Source organism: Cydia strobilella, chromosome 5 (assembly GCF_947568885.1).
Source record: "Cydia strobilella chromosome 5, ilCydStro3.1, whole genome shotgun sequence".
NCBI classification, from domain to species: Eukaryota; Metazoa; Arthropoda; class Insecta; order Lepidoptera; family Tortricidae; genus Cydia; species Cydia strobilella.
Window position 1 is genome coordinate 1,636,008 of NC_086045.1, and position 17,453 is coordinate 1,653,460.

Here is a 17,453-nt window from a genome sequence, read left to right on the forward strand (position 1 = left end):
ACAGTATAAAATAAATATTTAAGCGCACACATACAACAAACGTGATTTTATTGCTGTTTTTTGCGTAATGGTACGGAACCCTCCGTGCGCGAGTTCGACTCGCACTTGGCCGGTTTTTTTAAGTCTAAGTTCGGCCATTTTATGTGAAGTTGAATAAAATATACAGTCTATGATAAAGGTTGAAAACCCCTGATTTATGGTGTCAATAGGTATATGTGACGTTGTCAAGCAAAAGGTACCTCATTGTCGCTTACCATAAACACGAAATTTTGCTTGTATCTTTATACGAATAACCTGTCAGAGCGTCCTTATGGCAAGGGACAATGTGGTACCTTTTGCTTGAAAACGACACATTCTATTTTTTATGAAGATTGGATAGTAAATGCGATCAAAGCAATACAAAAGCCTATATAAATTTCAATTTTATGGCCAAAAGGTGAAAAAACAGTATGCAAAGGTACAGTTAGAATATTTAATTCTATTTTCTCTTCCTACTTCCTAAAATGTTGAAGCCGTACACGTCACGCAAGCGGTGTGTCGTCTCCCACAAGGAACCGTATATTACAACGCGCGCGTGGCGCGTGCACGTCTACGCACACGCACTCGGTGTGCGCCTTAAAGAGTAGTTGTGTTGTATTGTAAAGTGACAGACTGTTTGTCTTTATAAAATTGCCCAAAAATGTCTTTACTAAGGTTGCCAGTACCTTCTATAGATGCTTTATTGAGTGAATTCCGAATAGATAGGCACTCATGCTTCGTCGGTTTTCCGGTCTTGTGCATCGTGTGCATGTGCAGTGTGTGCAATTTGCTTGTGGTTTTGATAAGTAGCCAGCGCTGTTCTGATTGCTTGGCGAGATCTGTTAAAATAAATATATAAATGAAATATAATATAATATATATATATATATATATATATATATATATATATATATATATATATATATATATATGAAATGTATACTGACGTACCTAGTACATACCTACTTATACAATTACCTTAAATAGTTAAGTATTTGTTTTATAAGGAGGCAAAGTTCTTGTTAAACCCCTCGTGCTAATATTGATACCCGACCCGAGCAAGGTAAAGATTCCAAATTGAACCACGAGCGTAGCGTATATCACTAAATATCTGTTACTGCTGTAAATGTCAAGATCGATTTTGCTGCCCGGAATTACACTTGCAGCAACAATGCAGTCGGCAGCCATGTCGCGCCGCAATACTGCAGCAGTAAAGCTGATGCAGTACGAATCTGAACCACAGGGCGGACACGTCAAAAATCATTTTCAATGTGTGAACGGCACGTCTGTGTCTGTACACGCGTCATGCGTCATTGTGTGAGTAAGTTGCAAACCGAACTGAGCGTTCGCCAAAATCTCGTCAATCTGCTGTCGCGGGGCGAGGTTATTCGTATCGGGGCGGGGCGGTGCGTGGCCGTTCTGTACGATAATACTATTACTTTATTCTGTGCCTGAACGGTATACCATTTATAGCTTTAGGTGAATTCTCTGTATTTTCTTCAGCATTCGGTTTACCCTGACTTGGTATGCAAAGACAACACAAGCTGCTCGGACGTTGCCAACTCCGTATATCCTATAAACTAGCATAAAACTGCAATCATACAAACTAGCATATAAAATCGGAATTACCCTTAAAACTTACGTAATATAGAACTTTTGCCACACGAACGATAACTGGAGCAAGAGAGCAATACTGTTATGACAAATGATATTTTACAAAATCCGGACAAGTGAGAGTCGGGCTCACCCACCGAGGGTTCCGTACTTTTTAGTATTTGTTGTTATACCGGCAATAGAAATACATCTGTGAAAATTTCAACTAGCTATCACAGTTCATGAGATACAACCTGGTGACAGACAGACGGATTGAGGAGTCTTAGTAATACGGTCCCGTATTTACCCTTTGGTTATTATGATCAGATGTGGACTGGTTGAAGGCCTAAGCCTGCATGAGTTAAAGACGTATTAGACAAACTAGTTTTAGTAAAAACACTAAAAACCAAATTCCTAGTAAAGCACCGCGCTATACATGTTTAATTCCTCACAAACAATTACCTAAAACAAGGAAACACCTCAGACCATATGGGTCCCTTCGGACCCTATAATTGATTAGAACCAGAACCTACTTAATCGAGCAACGTAATTTCTTGTGACCCCTCGGGTCGCTTTTCACTTCACGAAATGTTCAATCGAGGATGCTGTACGTATGTGTGAAGTGACGTGACTAAATCTTCTCTATTCGCTATAAATCGTGTCCAGTATAAGTAGACCCTTTAAGTTATTGTTCGGGTCCGTAGGATACTTTCATATAAACAGGTTAACCAAATGTCGCGCTAGATGGCACTGTACCGAGGGCGGCGATTTCTACATCGCGCTAACGAAGTTTTTATTGGGATTGTATATCAGGGTTGTTCGACCGGTCCTTATACTGGGGCCCGTTTATCAAAAGCTTGTAGCTTGTAATACAAGCTTGTGATAAACGGGCCCCTGGTCGTATGTAAGTGCCAAAGAAAAGGTTTCGTGAACTTGTCTGTGAGTTCCTGTGACTGTCAGCCGGTTATTTCGGTCTAATCCTTCTTTGCGGATTTGATGTCACACCTGGGCCGGGTTGTCAATTAACCCGGACTCCCTGGTATATTAGTAACATACCCGGGTATGTTACGTATCCGGATACAACGACGAAATAATTATATAAGTTTAGTAATATAGGAAGCGTGCATGAAGGGTAGCATATGAGCCGTCAGATTTTTGGCGCGAGGCGTAAATGTGTTTCAGATGTAGCCAACAAGATGGCAGAACTTACTATGCACAAGAAAACGTACGAGAACTGTAGATGGCAGCACTTTCTTTGGCATGTACATGTTTATGTTTCCGATTCAGGCCACTAGATGGCAGACCCTCCAACGCGTACGGTCCCTATACCATCTATAGAGATGAAGCTCACATATGTGGTATTTTCTATAAAAAGGGACCTTATTGTCGATGGCGCTTACGCCATTATTAACGACGCTCCGATATAAATACAATGCCGCGCGACGCTGTGCGGCGTAAGCGCCATCGACAATAAGGTCCCTTTTCATAGAAAATGCCCCATATTATTATATTAATATATTTTTGACTTCGAAAAACAGTCCATATGACTCGTGTAGGCTTATGCAATAAAACTTATGAAATAAAACTTTATTTATTTATTTTATGCAAAAAACGGCAAAAAAATCACGTTTGTTGTATGGGAGCCCTACTTAAATATTTATTTTATTCTGTTATTAGTATTTGTTGTTATAGCGGCAACAGAAATACATCATCTGTGAAAAGTTCAACTGTCTAGCTATAACGGTTCATGAGATACAGCCTGCTGACAGACAGACAGAATGACAGTGGAGTCTTAGTAAAGGGTTCCGTTTTTACCCTTTCGGTACAGAACCCTAAAACACTGATCAAGTTTAGTGACTAAAATACTCGCGACGCGACTAAATGGGGCATTTTCTATTTATGTCGGAGCATCGTTTATAATGGCGTAAACGCCATCGACAATAAGGTCCCTTTTTATAGAAAATACCACAAATTACTAACGTAGCCCGAACCAGCCTTTATCAGATACATATCATTAAAAGTTATCCATTCTCTATTAATGTACCCCGCCCGCGGCTCTGAACATTATCCAATACACAATTTCCCGCTATTAAAAAGTTTTGATTGACTAAAATAAAATTATATAAGGTGCGGTGCGTTGGGGTAAGATTAAAAGGGTTTTTCATTAGGGGTAAAATAAAAAGTCACTGGAAAATGCACGTAATGGGGTTGGCCGGTCGAAGTGTAGCAGATGGCGCCAGCATAGCTTGCCCTGTCAATCCCTATTAGAATTGTGTCAAATCTATTAACTAATGACGAGCTCGCAATAGCGCGCGTTTGTTAGTTCAAGTTACTAGCTAAGAAACGCGCACTGTTGCGAGCTCGCTAACAAATAATCATGAATCTAGTATAACTGGATCGGTCATGAGGAGTGGGGGAAAATGACCGAACGGGATAGTCTTATGTATCTTTCAGTAGGAGTAGCAGAGAAAGCGCTGTTATTGTTTGTCCTTGTCATAGTTTCACTTTTCCACCGCTGCCACAACCGAGGTTGTGGCAAACAAATAAGTACGTGACATGTCATGTTTGTTCGTTGCTTGTTTAATTATCGTTGTTTTGTATGAAATTGTGCTTTCTCTTATGAAATATAGTGATGGTTAGCGTTTTGAATGCTTGAACTTTGATAAAATACTGGTGAATTGTTCTGTAATCGGCTGTAATAGCTGCTCTGAGCAAAAATATGAGATCATAACCTTTCACTCGTAAGTACGGTATTTTACACCTTCCTCTTAACGCAATATGTGAGAATAACATCGTAAAATTACGTTACACTCAAAGCAAGGTAGAATCAAACGATTTCAATAAAAATATCACAATTATTTACGCAAATTAACAAAACATTATTTGTAAAATTATCCGCCCAAATTACGTAGGTAGGTAAGAGTCTGAGGTCAGCCATTTTTAAACTTCTTCTTAATTTAGCTGCATAACAATCATGTTAGGGATACCAGATGAAAATATCATAATTTTATGGGTAATTTTGACCTCGAAGTTTTTTCGTACTTCTAATTCCAAAAAATAAATAAACAAATGTTGTGAAGATTAAATGTGTTGTATATTAATTGGTGTGATTGCGATTTGTGATTTCTTTAAATTAAAACCCATAATACATTTTATTTTACGTTTTATTTACTAAACATGTTTAGTTTTTAACCACCTGCGCGAATTATAGGAGGTATTTCATTGTTTATACGCCTAAAAAGAACGGCCCATTGACATTTTATTTAACAATTTTTAATACCGTCAAACAAGCTAACTTTGCCTCCAGGGTAATCGCCCCAACGTGATATCAAATATTGGGGTAATTTTTACCAATATGGTATCCCCACGTTTATGACGTCATCTATGTCTATCCCTTACGGGCGCACGCGTATAGCTGGACTATGTAATGCTAGGTCTATGCAAATAATAGTTTCCAAAAAATCGACAATGTCACAACTCCTCTGTCACAACTCACCTCGGTGTTCCCTACTATTACTTATTCTGTGGCGCAGTACAGTATAGTCACTCGCGGCACAATACTCGTGGGTAATTATTTAAGTCGCTCGCGGCACAATACTCGTGGGTAATTATTTAAGTCGCTCGCGGCACAATACTCGTGGGTAATTATTTAAGCTCTATCTATTCCGACTGCTATAGGTTATTTTAGTTCATTGGTTATTGGGCCTCAAGTAGGTTCTACTCTGACTTCGACCTTCGACTGCGTACAATTATGATTTCCATAAAAAACCATTTCATTTATTGATTGTAAAGTCATGTACATACATTTTATAATTAAGGTGTTACATTAATTCAGTAAGTCAGCCCAGAACGTCAGGTAAGGACATACAACAATATTATGGATGGTATAGAAAGGATCGCAATCTCTTATGGCAGAATTGTTGTAAAAGTGACCGCGTTAAGCTTTAAATAATAGTTCCTAATCTCTCCGGTGGCGCTAGTTAGGCTCTGGGACATGAGTATAACATGAACCATATAAAGCAACAAATAACCCGACCAAATTACGTAGGTTGTTTTTGGTAGTATTTCGGTGTATGGTGGCGCCGCCTAATTACTGTTTTTTGATGGACACTTTTCATACATAGAGATTTGGCTCCTTTATACAGTCTCCATGAACAATATATCAAACCTTAATCTAGACTAAACGATATAAAACAGAATTAATTAATAATCATGCGAACTAACAAATATACAGTCTCCTAAATTAGTAAATAATATATTAGAATCAGAATCAGAAAAACATTTATTGCCACAAAAAAAAATATCTTAAGAACTAAGTACAAATATTAAATCATGTTACAATTTTTAATAAATTCACTTAAATTACAAATTGTACACATTTGAAATTAAATAAATAAATAGCTCTAGTTGTACCACCTTTCCTGGGACTCAATATATCTCCCGTGTATTCCCTTCAGGTTTACAAACATTTATAAACCAGCTCCATATATGATCCCAATGCATTTCGTGATTAAATTCCCCCAAACGCGTGCGTAGCGCGATTTCACACGCTATTTGTTCGAAACCGAATGAATTTAAGCTGAAATTACACTAGCAATCAAGCTCTGTGTTTCGAATATGTGTATTCATAAAGCTATCGATCATGAGTCGAACGAGTGGGCCAATCGACAATTACATACATGAATGGAAATGACAACGTGATTTTCATTTGCATGATAGAATAGATGCGACCATGCGACATATCTGGCCCCAATTTCACCACGGTGACAGGTGCGACAATTGTAAAACATCAATGTTGCTGACGTCACAGGCATCCATGGGCTACGGTTACCGCTTACCATCGGGCGGGCTGTAGTCCTGTTTGCCACCATCACTGTAATATTTAAAAAAACTTTATTATATCGGTAAAGAACAGTTACGTTTATGACGATGATGATGACAATTGTCACAAGATTTATAAGAATTTTCGGTAGTTCTTGACAGGAAATAAGTTCTGGTCGGAATTTTGCGACAATTGTCGTGTTTCTTGTGACAATTGTCATTAGCATCGCAAAATAAGTACTTATTTATTGGCGATATAATGGAGTTTTTTTATTATTAAAATGTTGGTGGCAAACAAGCACACAGCCCGTTCGATGGTAAGCGGTTACCGTAGCCTATGGAGGCATGTGACGTCAGTAATAGTGATTTCGACAATTGTCGCACCTGTCACCGTAGTGAAATTGGGGCCTGAACGTTGTGTCTAATTGTTTTGGAAACTCAAAATCCCATACAAAATGACACTTAACGCAAACGCGTACTAGTCTGGTTCACAAATTCGAAATGGTGAAAAATAGAGATACTACTCCTAAAGATACGTGTACATTGGATTCGGAATGATGTCTAGAAAAATGTATTCGAAGCGTTTATTCCCACATAAAAAAAAATTCAAAAGTTAAAAACTGTAATAGCCTCCGGCCTTCACCACTGGAGGGCTTCGTCACTTTTTCTTTAATATATGACATCTATTACAGTTTTTAATTTATATATAGTAGTGTGACTGCTTAAAAAAACACAAATCAAAAATATTTAATAAAATAATTTGATTTGTTCCCAAACTTGTTCATAGATGGCAGCACCAGTCTCTCTCGCTACAACGTAAATCCGTAAGGAGTTCGTTTAGGAGGTGCAAGCGCGCACTGCTTGCCCTTAGAGCTGGTCAAAGACGCCTAGTCTTACTAAGATGGCATATAGTCGAGAAATTCGGACGGGCACCGCCGTGGCGGGGTGGCCTAGGGGTTCATGGCGTTAGCCGCGATAGCTAAAGACGCCGGTTCGAATCCGGCCTTCACCACTGGAGGGCTTCGTCACTTTTTCTTTAATATATGACATCTATTACAGTTTTTAATTTATATATAGTAGTGTGACTGCTTAAAAAAACACAAATCAAAAATATTTAATAAAATAATTTGATTTGTTCCCAAACTTGTTCAATTCAAAAGTTATTAACAAAAAAAGGGGAAAAAGAGATTTCTTATTTATCCAATATCCCAAAAAGTATTAATATTTAATAATCAAAATTATATATTATTAAAGAAGAGGATATTTTCAATAAAAACGTTGCAATATCATCGTTAATGTCAAGTTTCTATGAAAATATTACATTAATAATGACACTCACTCCCTTTGTTTTGTTCAATTAATTGCAAAGTTACCTAAGACGAGCTCTAAGAACTTTGCTATGACCCCAGTTTAGAGGTAAAGTGGAGTCTTAGTCTTTATAATAGGGTCCCGTTTTTACCCCTCGGGTACTAACATTACGACTCGCCTGATTCGTTTGGAATAACATAGCAGTTACATCAGCGACAATTTGTCACTATTGTCTCGTGTGTAGTGTGTCACCTGCCTATCCTTTATACATATACCTATCGGGATATACAGTGGTTGTACTCCGCGGGGTGAATATAGGGTGTTTTTCAACCCTTAGCACACCAACATTTATTGAGCTATATCTATAGTTTACCATGATTAATCAAGGGTAGACAAATATTTACCACAATTATGAATAAGGAGTGAAACTTCCCGATAAAAACGCTTGAAACTGCCAAAACTTCTATGCATTTGACATGACAAGACCTACTACACTAGCGCCCCTAGCGGCGAAATTAAACGCGATAGCCCTTATTACCATGTAGTGGACAATAACAATAGCGGTCACCCTATTTGCTCAAGCTGAAACGGAGAGCGGAGAATAGTTATTTATTATTTTTGCTCGCTCGCGGTAACGCTTAACATACTAAAAACTTATCACCCATATTCTGGTCTCCCGCGATACAGGCCTAGCCTAGTGCGGGGACTCCTGGAATCTCAGATAGCCTAGTGCGGGGACTCCTGGAATCTCAGATAGCCTAGTGCGGGGACTCCTGGAATATCATATAGCCTAGTGCGGGACTCCTGGAATCTCAGATAGCCTAGTGCGGGGACTCCTGGAATCTCCGAATATCAAGTCAGTTATGCACCAACTCTTTTCAGAAACTTGTGTTTGTTACATTTGTATTCTTTCTGTGCAATAATAATATTTTTTCTTATATTTTTATATACGGTATGTGGCTAAGTAAAAACGCATAAAAAGTACAGGATCATTCAAGAGACCCTAAAACCTCTAAGTACCTGTTCTCGTAATAAAACTCTCAAAAGTTGCAAAAAACGCGGTAACGAGAATCCGGCCCGGCCAGGTAGCAAACTTGCCTGTGGTGTTCACTAATAAAATAATCAGATGCGTTGGCAACACTAGTCAGTGTCAGTACTGTTATGGCGGAGCAAAATAAGCAATAATAAATTGTTTTATTTATAATATAATTAATCCAAGAGTGATTAGATTGACGGATGTAAATCCAAACACCACACTGCCAATAGGAATAATGATTGCCTTACAAACGCTATTCATATGTCAATAATCTGGATTTATCCTCCATCCTCCACCTCCTTTTGGATTTTTTAAGTCACTTAACAAACCTTCGTGCATTTGCGACGAAATTTTCAAGAAATGCGTGCGAGCTGTGTGCTGAATTCTGCCTAGTAAGGTTGGTATTAAACTTTCCAATTTCTTAATTGGTCCAATGTGCATTGCGTCTCACTTTCTCACTAAGAAAAATATGAGATGCAAATACACATTGGACAAAGAAATTGGACAGGTACAACCGTAAACGTTTGAAATATCACTCGCTCGCTTTCAACCGCTAACGAGGATTTATGGATTATGGCAGGCGTGGCTCACTCGGCGATTTCGTCGCGTCGCTACAAGTACATGCGGCCCTCACCAATTTTGGTGTCTAGCCATAGTAGTTGCCGCGCACCGCTACGGAACGGACGCCTGCACGCGCTTGCGCCACCTAGCGGTCATATCTGTCGTAATAGACGCGTTTTGTTACAGAGTTAATCTTCTGTAACTGTTAATCTTTTGGTCGCCCAAAAAATGGCGTCACTTATTTTATCAAGAAAATTGACAGATACAGCCGTGAGTCGTTACCGAATGTCGATAATCTGGTTCGCTTGAGCGTTCGATTGGCTTATGTGGGTAAGCATTTGAAACATTCGGACAGCTTTCAACCGCCAACGAGGATTTATGGTCAAACTCGGTCGCCCGAAAAATGGCGTCGAATGCGTCGATCAAGTAAATAACTGCAATACTGATATGATTAATAGCCCTCTATCCCCATCAGAATGTAAAACTTATAAAGTACACTTTAGAATCCAATCCACAGACATTTTTATTTCGTTTGAAATGGTAAAATAGTAATCATAGTATTCACGTAAATACATTATTACGGGCCCATAAAATTCATTCAAGAATATATATTTAATATAGTATTTATAAAAATAGCGAGATGACATAATTTATATATCAAATGTACCTACGTTTAAGGAGGTTCAGGGTGGAATCATATCTATCAGCAATAAATATACCTATTTTTTTTGGAGAGAAATCAGAGACGGCCGAGCATAATCCGGTCATATTACTCTTTACCCTGAATCTATAAGCAATATCAGCATCGAGTCGGATTTTAAGGGGCCCATTGATTATCAGTCCGCCGGACGATATCAGACTGTCAGTTAGAACAAAAATTTGATGCCACCCGGTCGGTGATAAGGACAAAGCATTGCACTATTTTCTCTTTCCTCTTATTGGAATCGCAATAAGACTCTTTCTCTATCAAAGAGTGTCAGGCCCTTGTTCGTTTATCTATCAACCACATCAACAATCAGAGGCCCGAACCGAAACGTTACAAAACTAAACACGTATAAATAAGTAACTTAGTCCCATTCCCCGAAGGCCCTTAACGAGTGTAATTGTCCCCTATTTTCCTTCCTTAATTATGTAAGTATGTATGCCCTTCGTATCCGATTCTTGATGTTTATTTTCACGAGTTTCTTATTTGTGTTTTTAGATGTCTTTTGAGTTACCTCGCTTTATTTAGGTACTTTATAATTAAATGTGCTATTTTCAACCAAAAGGGTACTTATTGTCGGTTCTCAATAAGGCGCTCTTTCCATATAACTTCAATTCAAAATCAACCTTATCGACGATCGACAATGTGCTACCTTTTAGTTGAAAACGTCACAAATACGTTGACAAAGCATACTAACTGCCTCCAAGCAAGGGCGGACATGCTATACATCAAAAATCACTAGCGTTTCTAGGTGTGAACGGTACGTTTGTACACGCGTCATGCGTCATTGTGTGAGTAAGTTGCTTAAAAATAGTACTGAGCGGCCGGCAAACGGCCGTCAATCTGGTCTCGCGGGGCGAGGTAATTCGAGTCGGGGCGGGGCGGTGCGTGGCCGTTCTGTATGATAATACTATTACTTATTCTGTGCTCCTAGCCTAGTTGGTAGTGACGTAGGTAGTTACCCTGCCTATGAAGCATTAGGTCCCGGGTTCGAATCCCGGTCAGGGCATTTATTTGTATGTTTATCACGAATTTGTTTGGATGGATGTTTTCTATGTATCTAAGAAACATTTGCTGCAGTTGGCAGCAATGCTGCGCCGCAAAACTGCAGCAGTAACGCTGTTGTTTGAATCTGAATGTAACCTTTAGAATAGTCAAAATTAAAACGCTGAATTGCGTCCCTAGGTAACGATTCCTTTTGGGGAAATACCTTTTCTCTGAACAAAATCGGAAGAAATATCCTTTGACATTCCAAATCCTGAGTATATTCCCATAGCATATCGAGTTCGAGAGATTAATTGACTGAAAAACTAGGAGATCTATTCAGATAGTAATTTCTTGTTATTGATTTTAAATATATATGATCCATTACAAATTGATTACAAGAAAGTGATTTAGTAGAAGGTTGGTAAGAAAGATAGCTCGATTTTAAGCAAATAAGCTTTAAGACCAACACTTCACGTTTCTGGCGTTACCAAAAATATCTGGAGTTCAAGATATCACGTTTCAAATTTAATATTCGTCTAAATTTTTGGTCCATCAGAGAGCAAATCTTGCGGCTAAGAAAAATTCTTGAGGCCAAGTTAAAATGGCGGCCGAAATTCGCATCAACCAGTGACAACCCTTCAACAGTGGAAATAATAATCCGTCTCCTTCACAGAAGCTGAAAAAATAGCGCTTGAAAGATAGCTCAAGAGAAGATAGGCATTTTGATACACATTACATTAAATTTTTAACTTTAAAAACCCCAACGTCCCCAACACACAAATGGGTGAACCGATTTTGATAAAACATGTCTGTGAACTACCGCTAGAAAACCTGTTTTAAATGTAAAAGCATCCAAATCGTTTCACCTGTTTAAGAGCTACGCCACAGACAGACACACATAGCGATTAAACTAAACACCTCTTTTTGCGGAGTGGAGGACCCGCGCGAAATCGCCTTTTCATACAAACGTAATCCTCATTTTCCTCTCTGGATATTAACGTTTTTGAAAATATTTTGGCACATTTTGTTGTATATCGACCACAATGCCCCTACGTTTTATTAATTATTATAAGAGTTAAAATTAAAAAAAAGCATTTAAAAATTTGTATGAAATCTGTTTTTCGCTCCTAATTTTTACAATATAAAAAAAATGAAAAAGTCTTACTTAAGAGGCATAGCTATGGTTAATACAGATCAAATGATGTAAACATATTTTCCATAATTTCAATGTCCAGAGAGGAAAATAGGGACTACGTATGGAGAAGCAGCCGTCCTCTTTCCTCTTAAGGTTACGGTTATAAACCTTGAGGTCACGTAGAAATGGCGCTCGAAATTCAAATCGACGAATAAGAATACATTGCCACATTGGAGATAATAAAGGTTAATGACTCGGCTCCGTCTCCTTGACAGGAGCCGAGGTAAGTAGCGCTTGAAAGATGGCTCGAGACACAGATAACGTTAGGATAGACTAAGCTAAGGTCTGTTTTTTTATTCCGTAAACTAAAATGACGTTTCATGTGTATGAGATGACATTTCACATACCACATGAAATGTCATTTTAGTCTACGGAATAAAAAAACAGAATTAAGTTGGCAGCAATTTTCCACGCAGCCACGCACCGCCCCGCCCCGACTCGAATTACCTCGCCCCGCGACAGCAGGTTGACGAGCTTTTGCCGACCGCTCAGTACTGTTTTTAAGCAACTTACTCACACTATGACGCATGCCGCGTGTACAGACGTGCCGTTCACACATAGAAACGCAAGTTATTTTTGATGTAAGTATATTAGCCCGCCCGTAAATACAATCGAAGTTATGCTTTCATTATAAAACTCTGAAATAACATAACATGAAATTTGACATGAACATTCAAGTAACATACATATCTATTGTCCTATAAATTTATTTATATTTTTTTCAACTCGGCAGCTCGAACAAGCCTACTTTCGTCACTTCTGGGAGTGAAACAAAGTAGCTTTTTAATTTAGTGAAGGCCATGAACTGCCACTTCATACTTTTATTACATTTTTTTTTGTTTCTCTGTATTATTCTGTGTAATTCGAAATACATTTTAAACTTTAATATGTTCTCACTACTGAGGTGAAAAATGATGTGTGCAACACGAGCAAAGTTATTTTACATCTCGTGTTTTTGAGTCCCTCGCTACGCTCAAGATTCTAACATAGAATCATAGAATCTTTCGCTTTCTCGGGACTCAAAATAAACGCTCGCATGAAAAACCAACTTTCCTCTCTTGTTGCACAAATAACTATAGTATGACCTCTATACCGTTATGTGCTCTGTGATCTCACTGACGAGAGCAAACAGGCATTTTAAGGCCAATTTATAAAGCGAGCCCGTCCGCCTCGCGCTAAATAACTAATGAGTCCAACTCCCCCCCCGGTCCCGCTTTTGCCTCCCTTCCTTTCACGCACCTGCGGCAAGATCGTTTCGCAATATTAACGCGGTCAATACTGTATTAAGATGAATCAAATTAAATACCTACCGTAGATTGTGCCTTGATACTTTGCTCCGAAATTATGAAAACTTACATTTTAAAATCATGTGTGGTATGTCGATATACACAGTGCAAAAAATAAGTGCATTCCCGTTGCTAGGGAGGTTTTGGCATTATACTGAGCAACATTTACTGTGGGACCAACCCCGAAATCGCGGAAAAAAATTTTGCTGTTTCATAAGTTTTGGCTGGTCCATTTTCTATGAGAGGGTAATTTTTTTTTTCGCGATTTCGTGGCTGGTCCCATAGTAAAAGTTGCTCAGTATAATCCCAAAACCTCCCTGGCAATGGGAATGCCCCTTTTTTTAGCTTCAAACTCCGGACTAAGCCCAATAAGGCCTAGTTTCCTCCCTGGGTTGGAAGAGCAGATGGCAGTTGCTTTCGTAAAAACTAGTGCCCACTCCTCTTGGGATATGTTGCCCAGCGGGCCCCAGGCCCAGGAAAAGCCGGGACAAGCGTGAGGAGGATGATGATTTACCATACAGCCTCATTACTAAACTAAACACCAACCAACTTATAGTTGGTCAAACCAAATAAATAAGGACAAAAAAAACTATACTCATCCTTTTCTTTTGGGCACTAGTACTAGTATAAGACAAAGATAGTATGAACCTCTCTGTCTATGTTTAAAATGAGACAGTCCTTTGACAAACTATATTATTGTAGTAAACACTTAGCTTAGAGGATATAACCAAACGGAGACGCTTTGTCTGTAATTTTCTGTACAAAAAAGTCTGCCGATTTTAGCGAGGGAGGGGAACGTCAAATACGTAACGTAAAAATAGCCATGTCAGATAAACGTCAGTCCATACATTGTGTATGACCATTGGCCGACTATTTTCGACAGAAGGGAACGCCTGTTAATGGCTACTCCGTTTGGTTATATCCTAGCGAACTCTCACCAAGTTGAAGTTTCACGCCAACAACACAAGTTGTTACTCGTAATGAAATCAGCGCGGAGCTAACGGAGCCATTCCAACTAATCCAAGCATAAGGGACTCCAATAACTTGCGCGCATCACGCTTGACATAAACGTTTGAATTATTTATTGAGGCTGCTTCTTATCTAGCCGCGTCAAAATTTAACCTAGCCGACCCTCCACTAACGCCATCTAGGATGTACATGGATTTTTAATGACACATATAGCCCTTTATGTCCTTTAAGGTGTGTCTAGAATTAGATATACTCGTAGCAATTCATACGAATGTATATTCGAGTCACTTACCACCATAGATTTGTCTCCTCTGCCAACAAACAAAGAATTAATGTAAAAATAGGGTTTATTTCGCCATAATAAATGATTTATTTATTTATTTTTATTTATTTAGAAAATGGACCAGCCAAAATGTATGAAACAGCCATATTTTTTTCGCGATTTCGGGGTTGGTCCCATAGTAAAAGTTGCTCAGTATAATCCCAGAACCTCCCTGGCAACGGGAATGCACTTACCTTTTAGCCACCGTGTATACATAACCAAGGATATTAGATGATTTCAAGCTCGTATCTGTGCACACTTGTACGGTTACAGGATTACTTTGTAGGCTTGTTTGACCCAGGCTTAGCCTGAAGCCCCCGCAAAACTGAACGTACCCATATCACTATCTCTCTCACTCTACCTACGCCCACGCGAGTGTGAATGAGAAATTCTACCACGCAGTGTGGTTTGCGGAGTTTAACCATAGTTGAACCTTATCTCTTTACAATAAGAGTTACAATTGGTTTATTAGTGTGGATGAACGTTTGTGTACTGTATGCACAAAGCTAAACGGGAACCGGTTGGCTACAGGTGGAGTTTAGGTTATTCCCTTGCTGATTCACTAAACAACTTGTGTTGCATTCCTTTTGTCATTTGTATAGTGACCTGTACGAATATGATGATCGTATTTGTTTACATGACAGTGATAATAACAGTGTATGTCTCTTAATCACGTTATTATTATTATTCAGAGCCCACTGTGTCCCACTGCTGGGCAAAGGCCTCCCCCCTCTTTTTCTACTCGTCTCTGTTAAGTGCCTGGTCAGCCTCTCAAAAAGGAGTCAAGTTATCCCGCCATCGCCGAAGAGATGTGCCGGATCCCCGGTTGGACTCGTGGGGCTGCCACTCCGTGGTTAACTTGGCCCACAACTCCCACAAGTCGTCCGACATTCGGCTTAATCACGTGGTGTTAAAAATTTACTGACACTTGTCACGTGGATAAAGCCATCCACAACAGCATTTTATTATCAAATAAGTATTTATGAATAGATCTCTCGACTGCGCTCTTACAAGTCTTACAACCAATCAGAAGCCAGAACACACTCGCTAATATCCCGTTTAGAAAGTGGAGCAAGGCGTGATTGCAGGGCTTCTACATACAAGATTTATGTGAGCAGATGAAAGGGCCAGTATATTTTCAATTAAATCTGTGCTACGTTTAAAAGTCATTCAGTACACACTGACACACTTGAACTCAAGAATAACTCAGGGTAGAACGGTCCGGGTTCTGGCCGAGGCGTCCGACACTTCGTTCTCTATAGAAAGCCAAATTCACCTAACTAGTCCAAACATCTCTAGGCGAGATAACGACTCCATAAAGCGACTGGTCGTACAAGGAAGAGTGGAGGGAACCAGATCGCGCGGCAAATCACCCATGCGCTGGACTGACCAAATAAATTCCGCAGTGGGAAACCGCGTATCTGAGTGTGCTAGACAGTCTGCCAACAGGGAGAGATGGCGGGAGATCGTGCGAAGAGCTGTGGCCGCCTCTACTACCGATGCGGACGCCTCAACGTGACCACGGCCGCTCTGTCAAAAGCGATACGACAGAGAAGTTCAAACAATGTCACGGAGTCAAAAATTGTGTTCCAAGCATTTCCCTCTGTACCTTCTTGTTGCTTGGAATGCTTGGCCAATAGAGCTAGTAGAAGTTTGGTGCATCAAACTTTTCTTCCCTTACGGACTCGGGTTTATATATCATCATCATTCGCTTGCCCTTATTTATTTGTATATGGCATTATGAGTCTACAGTTTTATTTATTAATTTACAGGTTAATGTCTAGGTTCTTCACCCATTAGGCTGCGTTATCAGTAAACGCTAAAGTCCAGACCAGAGGGTCACCACCTCACCACCACCAGGGTACATTCGTTTTGGGCACTCGTGAATTATATGGTGGATAAATTGTATAGGCGCTCCGGTGAGTTTTTCCACCCAAACCTAAACATGAAATCGCCAGATCGACCGTGCCCTGTGCAAAGTCTATTAAGCTGGCACCATTCCCGTCTTGGTCTCCCGCAGCTTTTTGGGGGCTTGCCCTTATTCCATTCATTTGGGGTCGGCGCAGCATGTCTTTTTCTTCCATGCCTCTCTCTCGCCCGTCATCTCATCATTCACTCGCGTTCGTTTCATATCATCTCTCACAGTCCATCCACCTTTTCCTCGGTGTTCCTCTCCCGTTCCCTCCACATTTATTCGTAACCTTTCTCGTCACATGACTTTCATCCCTCCGCATCACATGCCCGTCCCGTACCACGCTAGGCGATTCATTTCATTTTATTTATTTACTGCAATCCATGGTACATATAGGTGTTATAATTCGCTCTTACTATGGTTTATATATAAGTGGAATCCGCATATCCCGTTTAGAAAGTCGATGGCGTAATTGCAGGGCTCCAACCTCCAACCCAACAGACGAGACAGCTGCGGATCAAAGGCCCATTAATTTTGCCCGCATTCCACAGCAGGATAATAAAGCCGAATTCCGAATTCTTTCGGGCAGACGGTTAGCCAACGAAGCGAGGTTTATAAACAGAATTAGGCTATAGGTAATTTATTTTAGAACCAAATGCCCATAATTCAATCGCGTATACTTAAGCTTTAACACCTCCGTCATTTTTCCGTAGCACATACGTAGTTTTCTGTACAGTCGCCC

General features: G+C 39.7%; 1 protein-coding gene and 1 long non-coding RNA gene across 2 annotated transcripts in view; one reads left to right on the top strand and one right to left on the bottom strand.

Moving 5' to 3' along the window:
* The window catches only part of LOC134741322 (fat-like cadherin-related tumor suppressor homolog), a 183,601-nt gene that overhangs the window by 7,967 nt on the left and 158,181 nt on the right, over positions 1 to 17,453 (top strand). The gene's annotated exons all lie outside the window — the stretch shown is intronic.
* Positions 1 to 17,453, bottom strand: part of LOC134741334 (uncharacterized) — a 178,988-nt gene that overhangs the window by 2,618 nt on the left and 158,917 nt on the right. Inside the window, exon 2 of the long non-coding RNA XR_010127874.1 lies at positions 2,822 to 2,845. This is a non-coding gene — a long non-coding RNA (uncharacterized LOC134741334). The remainder of the gene's footprint in view (positions 1 to 2,821; positions 2,846 to 17,453) is intronic.